The sequence below is a fragment of the Ovis aries genome, chromosome X (assembly GCF_016772045.2).
Source record: "Ovis aries strain OAR_USU_Benz2616 breed Rambouillet chromosome X, ARS-UI_Ramb_v3.0, whole genome shotgun sequence".
Taxonomy (NCBI): domain Eukaryota; kingdom Metazoa; phylum Chordata; class Mammalia; order Artiodactyla; family Bovidae; genus Ovis; species Ovis aries.
Genome location: NC_056080.1, coordinates 102,427,014 through 102,451,038, shown reverse-complemented (window position 1 = coordinate 102,451,038; position 24,025 = coordinate 102,427,014). Strand labels below are relative to the sequence as shown.

The window sequence follows — 24,025 nt, the reverse complement described above, 5'->3', positions numbered from 1 at the left end:
GTAGAAGGTGAAAGCCTTCTTATTATGTGCATGTGTGCTTAGCCGCTCAGTCGTGTCTGACTCTTTGTGACCCCAAGGACTGCAGCCTGCCAGGCTCCTCTGTCCATGGGGATTCTCTAGGCAAGAATACTGCAGTGGGTTGCCGTGCCCTCCTCCAGGGGATCTTCCCAACCCAGGAATTGAACTGGGGTCTCCTGCATTGCAGGCGGATTCTTTACCAGCTGAGCTACGAGGGAAGCCTTCTTATTGGATGTGTTGAAATGTAGAGGAGAATGCCTCAGCCGTGATATGCATATCAGATGAGAGGATGAATGAGATCCAGATACAGAACTATACTCAGGATTTCAGCATTCCCATCAAACATGTCTGCCCATCTCTATCTCAACAGTTGTCATACTATAGTGGAATCCTTGCTTATCTGTCTGCTTAACTGTGAGCTCCTCAAGGACATGTGTTATTCATCTTCAGTGTTTGGCTCAATACCTCATATACACTAAGTTACTGACAAAACACTTCCTAAACCAATGTAAGCAGTGAGTATCTGCTATATGGAAGACACTCTGCTGGTGGGGGAAAAAAGATCTGTTCCATATGGAGGGTAGCATGGCAAAGTGGGACCAATAGTGGCAGCACCCCAAATAACAGAAAAGGTGAGCATGAATCTTTCTGTAAGAAATCAACTTTCCCCATAAAGGTTATAGAATGAGTGGGAATCCCAACATGTCCCAATCCACTGCTTCTCTTTCAAAGAAGATCAACAACCCCCTCCCTTTAGCTGTTGCTTAACTTTTGTAATTCTTAAAATGGGACTAATATAACTGTCATCATACATAAGTCAATATAATTTTTAATAACAGCTTTATTGAGATATAATTCACATACCATGACACTCGGCCTTTACAATGTACAATTCAGTGGTTTTAGTATATCCATAGTTATGAGCAAAATCATCACAATTTTAGAATATTTTGGTCCCCTAGCCAAAGAATTTCTGTACCCCTTAGCTATGCCCCCACCCTTCCATTTCTGAGCAACCACTAATTTACATTCTGTCTCTATGGATTTGCCTATTCTGGACATCTTATATAAAAGGAATCATACAGTATGTAGCCTTTTGTGTCTGGCTTCTTTCCCTAAGAATAAAATTTTAAAGGTTCGTCCATGTTGTTGAATATACATATTGGTACTCTTCCTTTTTATTCCTGAATAGTATTCCATTGTGTGAATATAGCACATATGTTTACCTATTCATCAGCTGATGTACATTTGGATTGTTTCCTATTTGGGGCTATTATGAATAAGTCAGTACAACTGTAAAACAACATGATTAGGCTAAAGAAGGAGATCCAAGGCATTATGGATAATGATGCTTTGTGATGTTCAAGTTATTTTTTTTTTAAAAAAAGAACTAGGTTCTTTATCTTAATACTACAACTTATTTGAATACTTTCTCAGAGTTAAAACCTCAGCACCAAGAAATATGGCTGATTCATGGGATGTGCTCAATAAAGATATGCTGAATGAATCACCAATGCAAAAAAAAAAAAAAAAAAAAGGAAGAAAGAGAGCTGAAAGTGGGATAGAAAGCAGACTGAAACAGAAAAAGTCCTGGGAAGTCAAGTATCAGGGGAAAATCAACCTGAGATTTAAATTGTGTGTGATAACTACATGCATTCAACACAACTGACATGAAAATCTCCTAAACAAACAATTCCTATAAAAATACCAGGCACTACCACTATTAAATAATAGTATATGTTATTTACAAAACAGAAACACACTCACAGACTTAGTCAACAAACTTATGGTTACCAAAGGGAAAAGGTGGGGAGATAGGTAAATTAGACGGTTGGGATTAACATATATACTCTATATAAAATCATGAACAAAGTCCTACTGTATAGGACAGGGAACTAAACTCAATACTCTGTAATAACTGCCTCTTGAGAAATCTGTATGCAGGTCAGGAAGCAACAGTTAGAACTGGACATGGAACAACAGACTGGTTCCAAATAGGAAAAGGAGTACGTCAAGGCTGTATATTGTCACCCTGCTTATTTAACTTCTATGCAGAGAACATCATGAGAAATGCCAGGCTGGATGAAGCACAAGCTGGAATCAAGATTTCCAGGAGAAACATCAATAATCTCAGATATGCAGATGATACCACCCTTATGGCAGAAAGCAAAGAGGAACTAAAGAGCCTATTGCTGAAAGTGAAAGAGGAGAATAAAAAAAATTGGCTTAAAACTCAACATTCAGAAAACAAAGATCACGGCATCTGGTCCCATCACTTCACGGCAAATAGATAGGGAAACAATGGAAACAGTGACAGATTTTATTTTTTTAGGCTCCAAAATCACTGCAGATGGTGACTGAAGCCATCTGAAATTAAAAGACGTTTGCTCCTTGGAAGAAAAGCTATGACAAACCTAGATAGCCTATTCAAAAGCAGAGACATTACTTTGCCGACTAATGTCCGTCTAGTCAAGGCTATGGTTTTTCCTGTGGTCATGTATGGATGTGAGAGTTGGACTGTGAAAAAGGCTGAACGCCGAAGAATTGATGCTTTTGAACTGTGGTGTTGGAGAAGACTCTTGAGAGTCCCTTGGACTGCAAGGAGATCCAACCAGTCCATTCTGAAGGAGATCAGCCCTGGGATTTCTTTGGAGGGAATGATGCTAAAGCTGAAACTCCAGTACTCTGGCCACCTCATGCGAAGAGTTGACTCACTGGAAAAAGACTCTGATGCTGGGAGGGATTGGGGGTAGGAGGAGAAGGGGACGACCCAGGATGAGATGGCTGGATGGCATCATGGACTCGATGGACGTGAGTCTGAGTGAACTCCGGGAGATGGTGATGGACACCGAGGCCTGTCGTGCTGCGATTCATGGGGTCGCAAAGAGTCGGACACGACTGAGCAACTGAACTGGAATGAACTGAATCAGGAATTAATCCAGAAAAGAATAAATGTATACATATGTATAACCAAATCACTTCGCTGTACACCTGAAACTAACACAACATTGTAAATCAACTATACTCCAATATAAAATAAAAATAAATAATATTTTATCCCACCATAATATGACTTTTAAAAAGTCTGACTGCTGTTACTGATAATATTGTGCCAAGCAGACTTATTCTGCACAAAGGTATTGTTAACTGAGTGCTGCTTTCTCCCTCCCACTTCTAGCAGTTTATAGGTCTATCACTTAGAAGTGTATTGCAAAGTCTACGGCATCTGGTCATTCCAGATCCTTACTTTCTTCAAGCAGCACTGCTTTATCCAGTGCTCAGTCCCAGATCACATAGTGAAAGCGACAGGGAGCAAACTCAGGTTCTCAACGAAACCTTTTCTATATTTCTACAATATAAACACAGAGTATGGAGTCACAGTTAAGTTTGGACACTGCTGTTTACTAGCAGAATGTCTTTTTGAGCCTAATCTCTTTGAGCCTCAGGTTCGCCATCTGTAAAAAGAAGATATAACACCAACCTCACAAGGCTGCAATGAGGGTTAGATGAGTTAATACGTGTATAGTGCTTATCACAGTGCCTGGCACAAAGTCAGCAGCTGTTTCCATTAGCAAACAAAACCACATCACCTCTTCCTATCACTTCTTAATATAGTCTTAATATTAGTAACATTTTCCTCTTTTCTTCCTAGTAAATTGTTCTAGGGTTAGGCCTTTTTTCTGACACTAAAAAACTGGTTATCAGTTAATGTTATGTTTTTAAAAAAGTATGATTGTTTTATTTTAGGTCAGATGTTACATAGGAAGATATACTTGAAAAAGATCCACAGATACTTACATATCTATAACATAAGTTAAAACTGTTCCTGTGTATGTTTGTGTGAATATGTGTTGTGGAAGGGGGCATGGGAGTGAGTGGTGCCAGGGTTGATATGCTGTAGAAAATCAACAGCACAAATCACACATAGCTGGTATACCTAATTTTTCTCTATGTATGTTTTACAGATTTGCTTTTTTTCCCATATTGTTTAGCTTGTTGACTATAGTCAGATAAATTGCCCCTTCCCCCTTCTCTTTGTCAACTGCTCTGCACGTATAAGACTATGGTTTTCGATTTGAATATTGGAAGAATCAAATTCCTGCCAAGCAAAGAAACTACAGACCATTGGATGTCAACATGGATATTGAGGAACATTAGTGTTGTTCCAGGAACTGAGGCTAAAGGGCCAAATGCAAGCTTACCTTTTGAGATAAAAGAGAGCTCCAATGATGAACAGACACAAGAGAAATCGAATATAAGTGGAATCTAAGAAATGAGTAACTACCCCTCAAAGACAGACGGCTAGTGCTTTCAAAAAAAGAAAAAAAAAAAAGACAGCAAGTTTGACAAAACCAGACTTCCTTAGCTTTGAAAAAGACAAGTTACTTGGCATTCTAAAGTAAATTAAATGTTTCTTGCAACTTAATGCAGCTGGGCAGAAGTGGACACAAAGGCTCTTACTGAAAAGCCATTTTAAGAGAGGTTTGTTTGGAGATACTTTCTCATCACTCACTTTTGTCTTCCTTGCTGGAATTTCTCCACTCAGAGCTCGACAAACAAGTTGTCCTTTCTTCGGCATTTACTACAGTATTAATCATACATGAAAACACACATACAAAAAATAATGCATTAAAAACTTTGGGAAAAATACATTTTCTATATATATTTTAAATTATTTTAATCACTAATTGTGAAAAATTCAAATGAGTATCAATAATTTTGATTATTTAATTTCAATGTGTAAACATCATCGTTAAAATACATACTTTCACCAAGGTTGTTATTATTGATACTATAACTCCCAAAGGGTTCATTTGCAAATTCAGTGTCTTTACTGAATCCTATAAATAACTGTAATAATAACAGACCAGAGAGCAGACTCTGGATGAGGGGCTCTGATGCCTGTTAGGTGTTATTAACTGGTAACACGGAACATGGCCTTTTGAAGAGATATCAGATTAAATTAACTTGTTAAGAGATGCACAGAGTTCACAACTTGATTATCAAGCTGTCTCTGATTCCCTCAGAACAATAGCCTTAATTTAAACCAACCATATAAACTTGTCTTCATTTGCAGTTCTTCCAATTATCAAGCAAAGAGTTTTAAATTGTTGATCACAGATTTAATCAGCCCATTCAGGCTATTATTTCAAGTTTGGATCTGCTGCCTGTTTTTACCAGAACAAAGTAAAAAGATACTCTCAGTAACTTAAATGTGAAACCATTCCATTTGCTTCTTTATTTAGGATAGTATAGAAATACTATTTTCTCCAGTATAAAATGGTAAGGAAGAAACTGAAACTAGAAATCATAAATAAGAAATTAAAGGCAAATTCTTCATAGTCATTTTAGAATTATACTTAACAAACATTTCCCTTGCAGTGGGGGGGGCATCTTTTAATCTAAGTTACTGCTGACTTTGTAGAGTGTGTGCTCTTGGCAGGAATATATTATTAAACCATTTTGATTTCTGTTGATGGAATATTCTTAAATTCTTCTCAACAAGTCATGTTTGCACAGCAATTTATAATGTAGCATTAAAAAAAGCTGAAAAAATTATTTACACATACACACCCACTCATGTATGTATATATATATATATTACATATATGCGTGTACATACATATGTATGTGCATATACATATACGGGGCTTCTTCCTCGGTGGCTCAGATGGTAAAAAAGTGACTGCAATGTGGAAGACCTGGGTTCAATCCCTGGGTTGGGAAGATCCCCTGGAGGAGGGCATGGCAACCAAGAGGGATGGTACCTTTAGTATAATTTAATCCTCAGAATATGGTATTTAACTATCAATTCCCCAGCATTCCACTTAAGAAAATATGGCAAAATAAACACAGTTTGGCAAATGCTGATTTAGCTAATCAGTACCTTTACAGTAACTTCGAAGATTTAAGTTTTTCAACATGTCACAAAATTTGCATCATTTTGTATTCTCTCCAGAATAAAAAGCATTTTCAGAATCTCAAAGCAGCAACCATTTCTTTTTGTCTAGAATTAAACATCACCCTAGACACTAAATACAAGGCTTACATTAGAGATATCTGTACCAATTATCATCAGCTTCTAAGAAAGGAAAAACAAAACACATCCTAGAAGAGAGAATTGGGAGAGTGATTAAAATGAGGGGAATTGAATCTGGACCCAAAGTTTATTTTTTTAAATTACATGTTAAAAAAATATAAAATCCACAAAAAACTAAAGTTGCCAGATACAACTTAGGGGAGCTGCTTACCATGTTAAAATTTCCAACTTGATGAAGGACTGATATTGAATCTGAGTCTAAAGGGAAATCACAGAGTAAAAGTCCATCCTTGGCAGTTATATTGGAATCATTATTTTTTATAGCTTTTACCACCTTCTCTTTCATTTTCATTGAGCCTGACCTATACAAAGATGTCAGTCACATTTTCACTAATTCAGTAGCACTGACTTGTCTCTAAAGCTACTGAAAAACAATCCTATCTATTATTTTGGCTGAGTTCCACTGTCTTCTTTTTTGTCCAAACCTATCCCAGTTCTTTTATGATGGGCTTAATCCTATAAACACCAGAGCCCTTCACAGATTACTCAATCAGATTGCACAAATAATACTGTGCATATTAACTGAGACTCAGGGCAAGTAGAGTAGGCACTCGATATATATTTGGTGATTTACAGACATTTCTTGTATTCTACATTTGATGAGTAAAAGTAGGATGAAAGAGCTCTTCACATCTGCTTCCCTATCAGCCAGTAAGCACATTTAAGCCACTCCTACCCTAAAGCAACAACAAACTCTTCCTTCCCTTGATGCTATTTCCTTGTTAAGTTCCAACATTTTTCATTCTTAATCATCAAGTGTCTCAAAAAAGCAATCATTACCACTTTCATTTCCCAATTTTTCATTTATTCCTCAACCCTCTGTGAACTGGTTTCTGGTCTTTAAAAAGTCACCCACAACAGTTAAAATACCAAAACCAGCGGCCTCAACTTACATAATACCTTTGATATTGGTTGATATCCCACTCTCCTTCTAAAAACTTTCTACTTTGCTTCTGTGGCACAAAGCGATTCCTCCTCTGATGCTCTCTTTGGGCTGTGCTGGACCATTCCTAGGGGTAAGAGACTGACTGCAAGGCTTTACTCTGCTATTGTCTCTGCATTTTAAAAAAGTTAAATCCAACTTTGTTCTAGGCTTTTCTATGTAGCTGTTTCAGCAGCACTTTCACTCAACATCATTTCACACTCCTGACTTCTTATGCTTCATCCTCTGTTATTTCCCACGCTACTGTAGAACTTGAAACTCAATATTAAAAAATCTAAGATCATGGCATCCAGTCTCATTCACTTCATGTCAAACAGAAGCGTAAAAAGTGGAAAGTAACAGATTTAATTTTCTTGGACTCTGAAATCACTGTGGACAATGACTGCATCCATGAAATAAAGGGACGTTTGCTCCTTGGAAGGAAAACTATGACAAACCTAGACAGTGTATTAAAAAGCAGAGACATCACTTTGCCGACAAAGGTCCATCTAGTCAAAGCTATGGTTTTTCCAGTAGTCATGTATGGATAGGAGAATTGACCATAAATAAGGCTGAGTGCCAAAGAACTGATGCTTTTGAATTGTGGTGCTGGAGAAGACTCTTGAAAGTCCCTTGGACAGCAAGAAGAGCAAACCAGTCAGTCCTAAAGGATATCAACCCTCAATGGTCATTGAAAGGACTGATGCTGAAGCTGAAGCTCCAATACTTTGGCTACCTGATGTGAAGAGCTGACTCACTGGAAAAGACCCTGATGCTGGGAAAGACTGAAGGCAAAGGAGAAGGGGGCAGCAGAGGATGAGATAGTTAGATCGCATCACTGACTCAATTGACATGAGTTTGAGCAAACTCTGGGAGCTAGTGAAGGGCAGGGGAGCCCGGTGTGCTACAGCCCATGGAGTCATAAAGAGATGGACACAACTTAGCAACTCAACAACAACAACAACTGTAGCACCATCCACCAGTCATTTGTTCTATCAAGATGATTGAGAGATTAATGTTGGCTTGACTGAAAAGGAAATAAATTTCTTCACTGATGGAAGAGGCAGGCCATAGGTCATGAGATGGTCCCCAAATAATGAAGAGAATATGACTGGACAATGAAGAAATTAGTTTGTGTTTGTGGGGAGGGGGTGTGGGGTTGTATTAAAAAGTGAGCAATTAAAAAGTGAAGGTACAATCTTTAGCCCAATATCTATTGGTGTGGAAGAGCATGCTTGCCTAGCTAGACCAACTGCATTTCGTAGCTAGAGGAAATGTCATAATAATAATGAAGGCACCTACCAGGGCACAGAGCATCTGGCTCCAGTAACTGTTCGATAAATGTCAGTTGACTCTAAATAAACACCTATTATAGGACCTTTTTATTGGCTGTGAAAATAGGGGTTCAAATTTTATTCCTATATATAAACTCCTGCCTACAGATATTAAGATTGATTTAAAAGTATAATCCATTACTAGAGGCGAAGGTGGTAGCAAGCACTGCCACCCAAGAACTCCAAGAGCCAAAGTCACCCTGTCCGGGCCTGCCAGCATAAGAAGGTGTCAAGGGAAGTTGCAGGCCTCTGACATCTCACATGCTTAAGTTTTATACCTAGCAAATCAGAAAGGGACCCTTCAGGACACAAAAGCAATGGGTGTTGATTTTACTTTCCAACTTCTTATTGCCTCAGTTCTGTTCCGCTCTAGGAAGCTTAAAGTTTTAATGACTCCAAGTCTGGATGTGTGTCCTCTACAACACTCCCTCTACAGGGATTCAAGGAAACCAGCTTATTTCCACTTGAGAACAAACCAACCAATCAACCTCTCATTTCAAGAGGGGTTTGCTTTGTTTTGTTTGAATTATTATCCGACATGAGGAACAACAGGAACCAGAGCTCCTCTCCTGAAACTGAGAGGACCAAGCTTTTGTTTTTCCTATGTCCAATTGTTGCAGGCTTCCTGAAATAAAATGATGGCAATTCTTAGAACCAAGGAGCTTTCCTCACTTAGGAAAAATTCTGCCAATAGGAATACCAACATCTTAATTTTTTGGCCATTCAATTCAGTTCAATTCAGTCGCTCAGTCGTGTCCAACTCTGCGACCCCATAAATCACAGCACGCCAGGCCTCCCTGTCCATCACCAACTCCCGGAGTTTACCCAAACTCATGTCCATTGAGTCCGTGATGCCATCCAGCCATCTCATCTTCTGTCATCCCCTTCTCCTCCTGCCCCCAATCCCTCCCAGCATCAGAGTCTTTTCCAATGAGTCAACTCTTCACATGAGGTGGCCAAAGTACTGGAGTTTCAGCTTTAGCATCAGTCCTTCCAATAAACACCCAGGACTGATCTCCTTTAGGATAGGGTCCCACAAAAATAAGGAATAAGTTATAGGGAATTACAAAAGCAAAAGACTAGTAAATACAGCATCTCTTTCTTTCTTTCAATCTTCCTTCTTCATTCTAGAGGACAGCATGCCCTCACCGTCTCACTGCCTTCTAAGGGAAACAGTCATTTACAATAAACAAACTCACCAATTGAGGGTCTTATGTTCCATGTATACCTTGAGGTTTTCAATGAAATTTGACAGATGTGTTACACAAGAGATCATTATATTTCTCAGACTGAGAAAAGCTAGGATGATATGTGAAATGAATGACAGATTGGGGTTTAGGCAGATGTAGCACCCCTTCTTCCATAGCTTCTTTTTATTACTATTAATTTGCCAAGTAGTCACAAAACACCCCACAGGGCTAAAGTGAAAGAGGTGGCTAAGTGTCCATCAACATATGAAGAGATAAAGAGGATGTGATACAGACACACACACATACACACACACACACACACACACACACACACACAATGGAATACTACCTAGCCATAAAAAAGTGAAATAATGCCATCTGCAGCAACATGGATGGCCCTAGAGATTATCACACTAAGTCAGACATAGAAAGACAAATATCATACAATATCACTTAAATGTGGAATCTAAAAAACAATGATACAAATGTACTTATTTACAAAATACAAACAGACTCACAGACTTCAAAAACAAACTACTGGTTACCAAAGGGGAAAGGTTGGGAGTGAGGGATAGATTAGGACTTTGGGATTAACATGTACATACTACTATATATAGAATAGATCATATATATATAGTAGGTATATATATAGATATCATGTATAGATCATATATATCACTTTGCTGTACACCACAAACTAACTTACTGTAAGTCAACTACACTTTAATAAAATTTAAAAATAAAAATAAATACATATACTGAAATACTACTCAGCAATGAACAAAGAATGAAATTTTGCCATTTGCAACAACATGAATGGACTTGGAGGGCATTATGCTGGACATTATGCTAAGTGAAACAAATCAGACAGAGAAAAATAAGTATTGTATAATATCACTTATGTGTGGAAAATAAACTAGTGAATATAACAAAAAAGAGGCAGACACAGATACAAACTAGTCGTTACCAGTGGGGGGAGGAGCAACAGAGGGGTGAGGCGGTGGAAGGCACAAAATATCAGGTATAAGAAAGACTCAAGGATGTACTGTACAACATAAAGAATATAGGCAATATTTTATAGTAACTATAAATGAAATAGAACCTTTAAAATTGTATTAAAAAATTTAAAAGTAGCTGACATCCCAACCAATGGCAAATTTTGTTTGCCCCAAACACACAAAACCATCACATCCTTGTTGCAGCTGAAAATGCTGAATAACTCACACTTAAATGGCCCACATCTTATTTTAACTACTCTAGCTACTAAAATGTTTATGATGAAACAGATGCTATAGGCAAAGTCATCCTGTGGCCTAAAAACATACATATTAATGCTCTCTAAACAGCTTTAATGAACAGAACAAGAAACAGTTAAAACCTGTCACTCCAAAGATAGGGAAATATATGCAGATTCATCCATCATTTTTTAGTTTTTATCATCATGAACAGAGTAATTCATGGAACATTTCTGTCAGTGATGGTATAACACTTTATTACGGTGCTTCATTTGTTTTACATCCCATTTAATAAATTGATTGCTAATTACACAACCATTAGATGTGTAAGCCTTTCTCTGTTCTTAAGTTTTAAATATGGTATGTCTGAAGAGGGAGATAAAACTCATTTACAGTGACAGAGTTTAGCTATCAACTCATTAGAATCGAGATTGTATTTTATTTCCAGAGCAGTAACTTAAGTTTAACATTTAAATGTCTGTGATGAAAAGCCTAATTTCATTTCATATTCTCAGTGTGGAGAAAACAGCAGTGCTTAAAGGCTCTGAAAGACGTCCACAGTAAAAGACCTTTGGGAATGAAGTCAACATGTCCAGTCATAAAAGAGGTTTCATGGCACTGGGAGAGAACTGGGGATAGGGAGCGGATCCTTATGATCCTACTGGAGACACAACAGTACCCTGGAAGGCTATGTTGTACTCTCCCTAACAATGATTTAATTCAAAGGAATATGCACAAATTGTCCAGATTTCTAAAGCTGTTTCCAACCTCTTAATGGATTATACTCAGTACCTTATGTGAGTAAATCCTTTCTTTCCTAGTGCTGGGCTTAATTCTTATCAGTGAAAAGTGAAAGTCGCTCAGTCGTGTCCGACTCTTTGCGACCCCATGGACTGTATAGTCCATGGAATCCTCCAGGCCAGAATACTGGAGTGGGTAGCCTTTCCCTTCTCCAGGGGATCTTCCCAACCCAGGGATGGAACCCAGGTCTCCTGCATTGCAGGCGGATTCTTTTACCAGCTGAGACACAAAAGAAGCCCAAAAGTAATTAGAAAGGCTCTATGACTATTGTTGTCTTTATTTGTGCAACCATTCCCATCAACAGGACTTCCCTGATAGCTCAGTTGGTAAAGAGTTGGACGCGACTGAGTGACTTTCACTTTCACATCAACATCTTAGGTATATTTAACTTTCATCTTACACCTCCCATCCACAATTTTACAATTCATTTTAATGTGTGCCTCTGTTCACTGCAGAAAAAAAGCCACTCACAGGTATTTCTTCCAACATATGGTAAATGTGTACATTTACAACTTATTTAAAAATCAGTTTTCTTCTTTCTTGATATGACCATTTTAGATTTGTAAAAACCAATTTTTAAATTTTTTACACTTAAATTCATCCTATAGTAATGTGGCTTTTTTCTACACATAAATTTTTTGACCATTCTTTTGCTGCTAGAAGCACCTCACATCCAGCCATTTCAAGATTTTTAGTTATTGTTGTTGTTTTTCTAAGATGTCCTCTTTTGGCTTCTGTTCATAGGGAACATTGTTTCCTGTGTCTCATGGTCTATCATTACTTGATAAAGACATAATACTTACATGAAGTGCATACCTTCAGGACTACAACAATATCATAGATGTTAAATCTTACAGCATTCCTACAGCAATATGTCTCACTTCTTAGTTTGAAAAACAGACACACAACTGTCAGGGTACTTAACATCAGTCAATATTTCAGCAACCAAGTCCCCTGTATGTCTTGACTACCTTCCCTTCAAAAAAAAAAAAGAGGAAAAATCATTTTTGACCTGGTTTGAGATAATATCTACCAAAACATTGACTTTTAAACTTTTCAACAGCAACAAATAATAAGAAACACAGTTTAACATCCTAAGTATATATATGTATAGAGCTGAAATAACAGTCTCATCAAAAATATTTAAATGTATTACATGATATATTTTGATGTTTTCTTGCTATATATTCTATTCAATTTTGTTTAAAAGAAACGCTAGTCATAACTTCCTAAATAGATTTCTTTATGCACTAATGACTTGCTGCCCACCACTTGAAGACTGCACTGATACAAAAAAATAGACTTACCACATGCCACAAGGTAATGTTATTAGCTCTGCTAACAGTAGGGTAAATCTTCATTAATTATGAGGCCACTAGTACAGACTACAGTAACTGAATCCGAACCAGCGTGAAATATATTTGGGGATAACCTAGAAAGAAAGGGTTTGCTAAACAAAACATGATGTCAAGAAGATGGAAGGGATATTTAACCTCTTAGAACAAGATACCTCTAAGGTTTCTGGATCATTATTTAAATGCAGCTGTGTTGCTGATTATAAATGCATGTTAATATTCAGGTCAATGGGACATCTACTCAGAAGAACCTTATTTGTTCTTAATCCAAAACATTTTGTAAATCAGGATATTATATTGAATCTGAGCTTGAAAAATTTGAGTATATCTTAACATTCAAATGCAAGAATTCTCAACAATAAAATCACGTTGTAATTTTTTGTTTAGTTCATCCAAGTCACTTTTTTGTTTATACATGTGTTCGAGGTATCATCTAATAATAACAATGGTAACTGGTATACAGTTAATTTGTAGGGTGTTTTAAACTTCAGAAAACTCTTTAATTTTGGAGCTGGTGATGACCAGCAATCTTTGGATTACTGAATATTTAAAAAGCACATAATGACATTTTCCAGACCCAAAAATGAAACTTAATATTTGGTGTGCTCTGCCTGTGACAGATGACTCAATCCCATGAAGAAATCCAGGTGCCTGGCCTATTACGATTGCCTGTTTTTCAGAGGTCCGGTCCACCCCTGCCATTCCCCTACCAAATTTGGAAGATATGAAAGAAAATTTCAAGGTAAAAGACTAAGCCAAGTTCTGAAGTGGGGGTGTCCCAGAACCCCCTTACATGGAGGTATCTATTAAACAACTTAGAGCAGATGTTTATCCTTTATAAACATTTAACATTTTTGCAAAATGAAGGCTTAAGAAGCTAAGGGAGTGAAGGACAGGCCAGGAAGTCAGGGATTCCTGGATGTGAACCTAATCTTGGTCCTATTCTGCTTTTGCTCTAAATCAATGCCAAATGCTTCACACCTCAGCTGCTTTATAGCAGGCAAGAATTATACTTCGGACGAAACTGTTTCCTGAGAATGTCTTAGGTTAAATGGTCACTATTACAGCCCTCAAAGATACTTCCTTTCACAAGAGGCGAAGCATTCTTCATACATATTATTTACCTTCTTTATATTAGGAGATTGAAACAGAATATTGGTGTCCTGCTTAACTGACCTTGAAAAGAGATCATTCTTTCCATCCCTAAATGCTTGTCCACTTCACAATGAATTGGTTATCCAACCAGTTAGGAAATTCAATCCTGTGATCTTAAAGGTTTTTAAGGGCGCTGTAACACCTGCGAGTTGACCATTTAGGCAGCTAATACTAGGCCAGCTCAGGGCCTTCATCTTTCTCTGTCTTTTCTCCATGGGTCATCAACCTGAAGGAAATGCCCTCCTCATCCACATCTTGATTGCGTACCCTCTTGGGAAAGTCAGTTGGTCCTGGTCATGAAAAGAAGGTCCATTTTTCACACCACAAAGCAGCACCTCCATATCTGGCTTTGCTTGCACTGCTTTGGGCTCTTCAAAAGGCAGACCGTGTTTTCACTTTCTCCCCACCACTTCATGATAAAAGCGTCCTGGTCCCTTCGTGGCATCTAATGAATGGTCCTCTCTCCCTGGATTTGGACCGTTGGCCTTTCCGACCAGTCATTAACTGGCAGGAAATGCCCTTCTCAGCAATCACTATTGTGTAAATAGAGCTATAAACTTTCGAATGCCCCTGCAACCCCAGACCCTAAAGCTGCACTTGTGGGGGGGAGGTGGGCAGATCTTTATTGTAAAAGCACTGCCTTCCAAATTAAACTCAAACCACATGATACAGTTCATAAAATATACAAAATATGCAGTCCAGTGACAGATTTACCGTGGCCCTACAGAATAAAGCCAAAAAAAAAAATCATCTCTATACGGAAAACACTGCTACTTTTGACCCAAATAGCCCCCAAACAGGAAGCGAAAAGCAAATAGGCAGCTGTGGCCTCACTAAGTTATGAAGGAGACCAGGGCAAACGGCATTTCCTGTCATTGCTTGTCACTATTTCTCAGTGCTTCTGTCGGAACTGTTTTCATAGATGGCTAAAAATATTATGGACATTTCTTTGGGGATAAGATGGAAGGCAATGAAGGGAGCTGTTAGATGGTCTAGACTTGAAAGTGAAAACTGTTAACTTTTACCAAAAAATTTCCTTAGGACTGGTCACACAACCAGTCACTTGAACTTCTGCATTTTAATGAATACAGGAATAAGAGACCACATGAGAAAAAGTAAAAGTGTTCAGGATCAGACATTAGATAACCTAGATGTTTCCTGTTAATTTCGGGTCAGTTTTCAGAACAATTTGCATGCACCTGATGAGTAAGGCGAGAACTGCAGACTATAATACCCCAGAGAAGAGGAACTAGTGTCTTCAATTTGGTTTCTCTCTCCCTCTCTCTCTCACCAGCCCACAATATGACCTGTGTAACCTCAAAGTATGTGCAGGTATGAGAGGTCTCTAAGGGAGTCGCATTTTAGATCCTTCACTGCTGTCAACACACACTTCACACCATATGGAGGGATTCCTGTCTTTTTTCCAGAACTGTGAAACGCCAAGCCCTGTGTCACATTTATGTAGCCTCTAAACTTCTCAATCACCGAAGACCTTTGGAGGGGAAGTCTCAACTGGAAAGTACAAGCGTTTTGCCCTCATGTTATTGCTACACTGAAGCTCTCGGGATGTCCAAATGAATCCCCCAGCAAAACCAGGTTTATCAAAGAAAGAGGACTACCAAACGGTAGCAGGGCAGCTAGTTGGCCAAAGTTCCGCCAAACTCTTTCTCCAAAAAAAGGCCTTCCCTTGGGGAGACTGTGAGTGTGATCCCAGCCCAGACCCTGGCTTCAGAAAGCCGGCACAACACTTATAGACACAGTCCCTTCCTGTGGCTGCGGCCACTGCTACAGGCATTTATAAAACAGATCAGACTACCCAGCACCTCCTCGACCCCCATGGTTTTCTACATTTTGAAGCTCTTAGACATAAAAAGTGACCCTATAATCTGTATATTTTTCACCTCATACTTCTGGGTGAGCTAAGAAGGTTTTCTTCATGCTATCCAATCACTTAGGAAAGTTTAAATTTTGCTCAAAATCACCTCTGAAAAAAATCCACTCCTCTTCTCTGGGAGCCTCACTGATAACACATAGCAAGGACGGAGTCGGGGGACACATCAATGTGTTTGTTCTTTAACCAAAAAAATTGGGCCATTTATGGAGTGCCTGCATTTCGGTGGACAGTAGGGTGCTGAGAAGGAATGTGATCTCTGCCAGCGTGTCACACATCTGGTTGAGTGTGTTTCTATATATTTTAAATAGAACTTGGAAAAACCACTACAGAGTACATGTACAGAGTACAATAAAACAACCACCCTAACATTATGTGACAATCTCATTTTCTCAGTTTGTAAAGCAAAAAAAAAGTGAGAAATTATACTATGGGCTATATGTCCAAATTAATATTATACATGGTACTTTGGTTCTGCTTTGTTTTCCTGCGTGAAGGCTGAAGACTAAAAACAAAAGTTGAAATGCAAGCTCTCTGGTTCTTCCACTCTCTTGTTTTTTGCTAACAGGCCAACTGCCCCTTGCCAAATAAAAACACAGCCCCTTGTTTGGTTCTTCATGCTGCTATATAAGGAGAGACTACAAAAGCTGTACCTAAAGCCTCATGGTCCTCTGGGCACAAAAGATGATTGTGGTGGATCTGAGATGGCAGCTCGTCTCTTCCACTGGGTGGACTTTGCTTTCTGGATACAGTAAAAAGAGGCGCTATTCACACCTGTATCTTGGTAAATAAAAACCCATGCAAATTCACCCTCTAAATGGGCAATCAGTGTTTTGAGTGAAAATGAGACAGCTCTCAGTGCCCTTTTGGGGTTTTGTCTGACTTCATCACTTTCTAAACTATACATGACACGAGGCATCTGAGTCACGGTATTTCTGATTTTGTTCCTTTTTTTTTTTTTTTTTTTTTTAACCTGGTAAAACGGTTTGAAGGACTGTTTCTACATAACTTCTGGTTGCGGACTGATTTCTCTGGGATGTGCTGGGGATACACTAAATGCAACTACAGGTGACAGGAAAAGAGCAGCTGGCTTTCAGGCTGCTCCTTGAGGCCTCAGCCCAAAGGCTGCCATTGCCTGCTTTTCCCTGGACTTGTGGCAGAGCTGCTACCATGGCGTCAAGCAGGATATCCTGTTTGTTGTTGTTGTTAATTTTTTGTCCATAAAAAATAGATAACGCTACCTGAAATCACAGAAAGGCTGTTCATAAAATAAAACAAGTTAGAAAGACTATTCTCCCTTTGCTTAACCAAGTTTTACTGAGAACTCTCCCTGTAGCTCAAATGGTAAAGAATTTGCCTGCAACTCTGGAGACCAGGGGTTGATCCCTAGGTTGGGAAGATCTCCCAGAGAAGGGAATGGCAACCCACTCCAGTATCCTTGCCTGGAGAATCCCATGGATGGAGGAGCCTGGCAAGCTATAGTCTGTGGGGTTGCAAAGAGTTGGACACAACTGAGTGACTAACACTACTATCAACTACTATGTACCAGGCACTGGGAATATAAAGGAGACCCGGGAACTTGCCTAATAAGGAGTTACTCGTACATTCAAGGAAACCTGAATAAGCCTTAAGAAACTAGTCTCAAATTTCCACACCAGTTGCCAAGGAGCTCGAGATTCAAAAAAAACCTGGTGGGGACAATTTTAAGCTAATTTGAATAATCCACATTGGAAAACAAGATCAAGCAAACTCTCCGTCTCTAGGACGCTCCCATAGCCTTAAGGAGATCACACAGCCTGTCAGAAGTCTAGCGCCAATCTCCTGCAATTCTGCCCAGACTGCCTTTCTCAATTGGAGGCCCTTTCCTTCTGGGCCCTTCAAGTTCATCCACTGTGTGGTCATAAAACTGACCTCTGTCTAATGTTAGAAACAAATCGCTCCTTCTACTCATGACCCAATGTAATGCTGATAGAAGAAGGCTCTAAGAGTAGACATAATATTTTAAACAGCATGCCTAATTGATTTCTAAATCTCTATTAATCAGTCTCCTTTTTTTCCCTTAACACTTTGGTCTCATGGCTATCATGAAGAGTTCTGGGGTTACTATGCTTGAGTTTCTTGAAAAGGATCATATACATATAGAAGGAGAAAAAATATATATATGTATGCGTGTGTGACATGTATGCGAATATATAACATACATGTTATATATACTATACATGTTATATACATTCACATGTATATTCACTTACATGTATATACCCCTACACACACACATACTTAAATCAAGCTTGCTTTCATTTCTGCTTCCTCTTGAGTTCTAATCAACACATTCTAATTAACTTACTGGAGTTCAACATACAGAGCCTCGGAGAGACAGTGTAATGCAAACATTTACTATAGTTTATTGTAAAGTTTTTTCTTTCATTCTTAGAATTGGAGGAGTGCTGTAGAAATAGGTATTTTTCTATAATCATCTGGGAATAAATCAATGCACGGTTGTAGAAACTGTCCTAAGATGCAGACTAATCTGTACATTGTGCACATGCGTGTGCTTCCACGTGCCCAGACAACCTGGGAGTACCTTTATTTCTCAAATAAAAATAAGGTCCTTCTTCCCAGTTGCATTATTTCCCCATCACTCTTTAAAAAACACAGTCACTCAACTTAATAGCAAGGAGAAGTAAATTATGGTTTTATATTGTGTATTTCTTAGAATGATCTGGGAAAAAAAAAAACTTCTGACTCCTTTTAGGTCAAATGGATAGCATTAACAACTGATAATGTAGTTGATACCTTATTTATCCTAATTCTCAAAGCTGTCTTTCCAACACTGTCATTTGGCTGTATTGAAGCAATATATAACCATTCAGGAAGAGCAGGATGCTTCAGAACCGGATTCCATAAGATCTAAAAGCCTACATTAATATGGCTCTATTTGCTTTTTTGGGGGTCATAATTTGTGCTTGTTTTGGGTTGGTCAGCAATTAAAGGTACTTGTTCCCAAGCAGTTTATTCTCTTAGAGGAAAAGGGCCCACGTCATTTCATCTGAGACACAGGTTTCCTTTTATTTTTGAATCAAGAGCTCTGTCACATGGAGCGAGGGACAGAAAAACCCCCCAAAAGAAACAAAACTTCTGAATTCTACTCTCCTGACATCACATGCATTTATAAAGGGAGAAAAATCCATCTGTTGACCCTACTACACTGTTATAAGAAAACTCAACCATATGGAGCACCGTACGTAGCCTGCATGCTCTTTCAGACACTTGATAGTTGTAACACGGCAGTAACCATTATCTAACTTTAATTACAGGATCAAATTACTTGTCAAACGTGGACTGTAACTTATTCTTGTCTGCTAGGCCCCAATCTCTGTTTGTAATCCTATCAGACAGTTTGATTTATTTCAGAACAGAACAACTCTGCCACCTTCCTGAAAAGACTGTGCTATTAATAAGCAGGATAAATGTACAGTTTTCGGAAGGAAAATCTTCATCACATTAGGGGGTTTTACTCTTTTCTTCCTTTCCCTTCCCTCTCACATATAAAGACATCTGGGTAGAGACAAAACTGTTCTTCCAACTACACTGTCAGCATCTGCACAGCAGCCCAGACACGGCCACTGTTCCAGCACGTGCAGTACTGTACAGCCTCCAAAGACAAGACCTTTCTTTTCCGAGGCTGCTGTGATTACTTTTTCATATGGCAGAGCTGGGCAGATAATAATACACCTACCGGTCAGAAAGATGAATTACACAAGAGTCTAGCAGTGCAGTGAGAAGCAAGGGAACCCATCTGAGGCAAATACAATGCAGGAAATGAAGGGAAAGAATGTTCTAAATGACTTCAAATGTAGAGGTTCTAGCCAGTGCACAAAAAGCAAACTATCTCCTGTTTAAATTAAAAGCTGAGCACAAAATCTGCTCCTCTGTGAGTTTACCAACTACTCATTTTTCTTTTTAACTCAACATGTATTGAGCACCTAATTTGTGCAAAGCATTGCTTAGGTAGGTGCAGAAGATTACCAAAGAGAATTCGGATACCAGCTCAGAATCATAGGTTTTATCCCCCATAAAAGGCACCTGTTGTGAAACACGTGGACTGAACAGTTGAGGGGAATCATGAAGGCAGCAAAGGAAATTAGAGAAATGAAGTACCTCTTAGAGTGAAACATGCAGTCACCACCTCTAGCCCAGCACCATATTAATTCTCTCTCAAAATATTTTTTTTTTCTGAAAAACTCCTTTGCTTATGTTTTCATACAAGGTCTCCAATCTCATCAATCTAGGAAGCCACTGAATGTTTAACTGGCAAAATGTCTTCGTAATGTCTCTTACACTAGTTCAGCTTGTCTATTCTGGCCCCAAGGTTTAGCCCCCCCACCCCATGCCACCCCCACTCTTTTAAGGATACATTTGCCCAAAGTCATTCAGCAACAAGACAGCACACGAGGAAGCAAAGCTTCATGAACTGGAGTCTAAGGATGTAATCACTAAAAACTGGAGAAGGTCCTTTGTGTCATCCCTGTTCTCTTGCACAAATGCAGCTATCTATTTCTCTACCTGCAAGAGGAACTCTCCTTTTGGATGTGAAGTAATGAACTTCCCTGAACACTTCTGCCATCAATAATCTGAAAAATGGATTATACAGTAAATTCCACTGCAAACAGTTAAGTTCTTTCTAGGCACACCACAGCACCTGGATAGGAAAACTGCAGCATTTCGCACAGGTGCAAAACAATCTCTTCACCCCCACCACTCCTCGGGGAGCTTGCTTTTTTTTAATAACAGGAGAATCTGCCAGCCAAGTTGCTCCTATTGCTTTGGGAGAAGTCAAAAGTGGACAGAGGTAGAATAATATCACCTGGGTTATGGGTAGAAGCCCTTTTAGGCTATGTTCAGGGAAGTTTCAATAAATATGAAAGCATCTCCCTGAAGTATTACATATTGAGAAACATTTCAAAAACAACTTTTAACAGTATTTAAACATTAAGGACTAGATTTCTCATAGGCAAAATGGAAAAATGTGAATATAACTAGAAAAATCCGAGGGCGCTGGTAAGCTCCATGGTCAATATGCCTTTCATCAGAGGGGGAAAACCTCAGGTGAACTGTATTAAACACTGACGTCTAGTCATTAGTACAGTTATTTCAACAGTCCACTTTCCAACCATTATAGCAGTAACTACCCAAAGACTTATTAAACCAAGGGGTCAACATAGTGAAAAATTAGCAATCATTTCAAAATTAAATCTTGCAAGTTTTGTTTTAATTGGTGCTTTCCTGTCAATTAACTTGTTGCATTATGCTGTGAGGATTCATACCCAATTCAAAAACACCAGCAATTTAGGAACATCTGAAAAGAAGAACTTTGGGAAAACATGCTATCTTAATTACAGCAACAATAAATTCACCCTCACTGTTGTATTAAGCTATACCAACTAAGGGTCAGCAGACAGAAAAACACACAGTAGGTCGACTAACGACAAAACTACACAACTGAATCACCTGAATGTTAACTGGGGTTGCTAGTCTTGATTTAATTTCATTTTCTAACCATAAAAGCTTACCGTGTGAACGCTATAAATGAAAGTTCTCTTTTCAAGAGTCTCCTGAAATCTACCTTCAGTCCCTTTCGGATGCCGATAGTAAAAGCAAGCTGCCTAAATGTGTTGATCTGCAGCGGGAAGAGACCAGACCGCGCAACAGGAAAGCTGGGGCACTGCCCACGTTACCGCACCGCCCCGGGGACGTGAGCGGCTCGAAGCACTTGCGGATGGTATGCCATACAAGAAGTTCCTTTCAATGACAAAATAGGCGTTATATATGCCATACAGATATGTAAAGGAAGGAGAACCAGAAGGAAGCAGAAAAAGGAGAAAGATTAAAGCCCCTAACGTTAACAAAGTTGTAGGATTACTTTTCCTTCTACTTGCCATTTTGAAAAATAAAGTTTAAAAGGCATTCGATTTCGCCGGTGCCCTAGAAAGGCAGCCACGCTCGGCAACCCCAACTCCTCGCCGGCCTTACCTTCTGCTGCTAGCGCGAACCCAGGGGCTAAGGGGTCCCGCTCTCAGCGGCGGCGGTGGCAGGGGCAGTGGCACATGCCATCTGTTAGCGACAGAAGCAAAAGCCGCGCTGCGCGAGGTGGCCCCGATGCGGGGAGAGCCTCTAGCACGGGTGGCTACCCAATGCCGCCATTTTAAAGCGAGGCTCCTGAAATCATTAGATATAAGCAAATTAAAGCCCGCCCCACCTACAGAACTTCGGGGCTGGGACGGGCAACCCGGCTTCGAGTCGGCCGCGGTGGGGTAGAAAATGTCAAGTGAGAGACGCACACAGGGACTCCCGGACGGAGGCGACATCCCTCCGACCCCCTCCCCCCTCCCCGCCACCCCCCGGGCTCGGGCGAGCCTCCTCGCGAGTCCAGAGACCAGAGGATTTTCTTTTCCTCCACTACTCCGGGACCCTTTCCTGGGGCCCGCCAGCGGGCTGGGGGACAGGGGGGACCGGGGGCGGCCCTCCCCGCGCCTCCCGAGCGCTTGGTTCAGTCCACTTGGAGCACACCTCGCGCTCCCCGCTCCCCGGCGGCGGCGGGCGGGCGAGCGCGGGGCTCCGGGCCCGGCGAGCGGCTGCCATGGCAACCCGGGACCAAACCCCGCCCGGCCGCAGCCAAAGGCGTGCCCTCCGCCGGCCGGCCAGCCGGCCGGTCGGTCGGTCCTCGGCAGCGCCCGCCGACCCGGCGGCCCTCGCGGTGCCCGGCGCCCGGCACACGCGCGGCGCGCTGAGGGCACGGCGCCGGCAAGGGGACTCTCGGCGCCCCAGCGGCAACTCGCGCCCAACTCCGGCGGGCTGGGAAGCGGCGCGCTGCCCCGCCCGGCCAGGTAGCGCGGCGCGCCCCGCACCGGCCCCACCGCCGCAGCCGACCTCACCTGGCCCGCGGCGTGCGGCTCCCAGCTCCGGACGCGGCGGGAATCCAGCGGCGTGCAGCCCCCCGCTTCGCGCCCAGCCCGGGACTGTCGGTCCTCCGCCTCCCTCGCTGCTCCCGGAGAGCGCCAAAAAGTCGCGCTCCAGATCCCGCTCGCTCCGAGTGCTGGCACTCTGTTCCTGTAGCGCTGTGTATATTCTTTGAGTCTTTCTTTAGCGCACGGGTCTCGTGGAGCGGAGCGCGGGCTTTATTCTCAGGGGGTGTGGCGCCTCTTCCCCCAGCCCGCCGGCCCAGCCCCCACTGCAAGGGCTTTTTGCCATTTCATTATTAAGGGAAGGGGCTGGGGCAGCAAATCATAACGCTCAGGTTTTGCAAAAGCGAGAACAAACAGAACTTGCACACTGCCCCAGAGTGGATGGGGGTGGGGATGGGGGTGGGGGAGGGAGGCAGCAAAGTTTGTAGAGCTGCAGGAACTGAAGTGCCAAGGAGAAATGTCGTGCGGTTCAAAGCTGGACGTTTCTAGACCCTCTGGATATAAGATGAAATAGGTAATTCCAAAAATGACCTTAGTCAATAAATTCGTCGGCCCACTGAAGACAGAATACATACATATTTGTATATTCACCAACACTCATCAGCTGCCGTCCTGAGTCCTCTATTTTCTATAAATTCTTTATTTCCCTTTAAAACCCTGATCTCAGAAAGGGAAATGTTGGTTTGTACGAATAGGCCCCCCCTCTTTAACGGAGTTTGAAGGGTAGGAGGAGACCTAAGGTAGAGCTCCAGATACTTTTGAATGACAAGTGGACAAAGCAAATGCAATTATATATTTTGATTTTTTCAAAAAATGTACACCTGGATAGCTAAATTACAAGTTTCTTTTTAATGCAAGTGTGATAGGAACACCAGCTGTTCCTTAACTGGAACCCAGTGGTAATAAATGCATGCTTTTATTTAATCTTAGCAGGACAGTTGTAGTCTGAAACACACGTATATGCAGGATCCTCCGTGACAAGCTCATAGCAATTCATGGGCTGCTCTCCTGCCATGAACTGCTTCACCCCAGTAACAGAGTTCCACGTGCCCTGCAGAA

The 24,025-nt window shown here is 40.7% G+C and overlaps 1 protein-coding gene across 9 annotated transcripts in view; it reads right to left on the bottom strand.

The window, feature by feature from the left end:
- The window catches only part of MBNL3 (muscleblind like splicing regulator 3), a 128,789-nt gene extending 105,636 nt beyond the window's left edge, over positions 1-23,153 (bottom strand). For 6 of the 9 annotated variants that reach the window (XM_027962953.2, XM_042242571.1, XM_060408413.1 and 3 more), the window contains exon 1: positions 22,937-23,153. The gene's annotated coding sequence lies outside the window, so the exon portion shown is untranslated. Of the gene's footprint in view, positions 1-22,034; positions 22,332-22,936 lie in introns of those variants that run through there. The other 3 variants (XM_060408412.1, XM_060408414.1, XM_060408411.1) reach the window with 1 other exon arrangement.
- Positions 23,154-24,025: the final 872 nt, after the last annotated feature.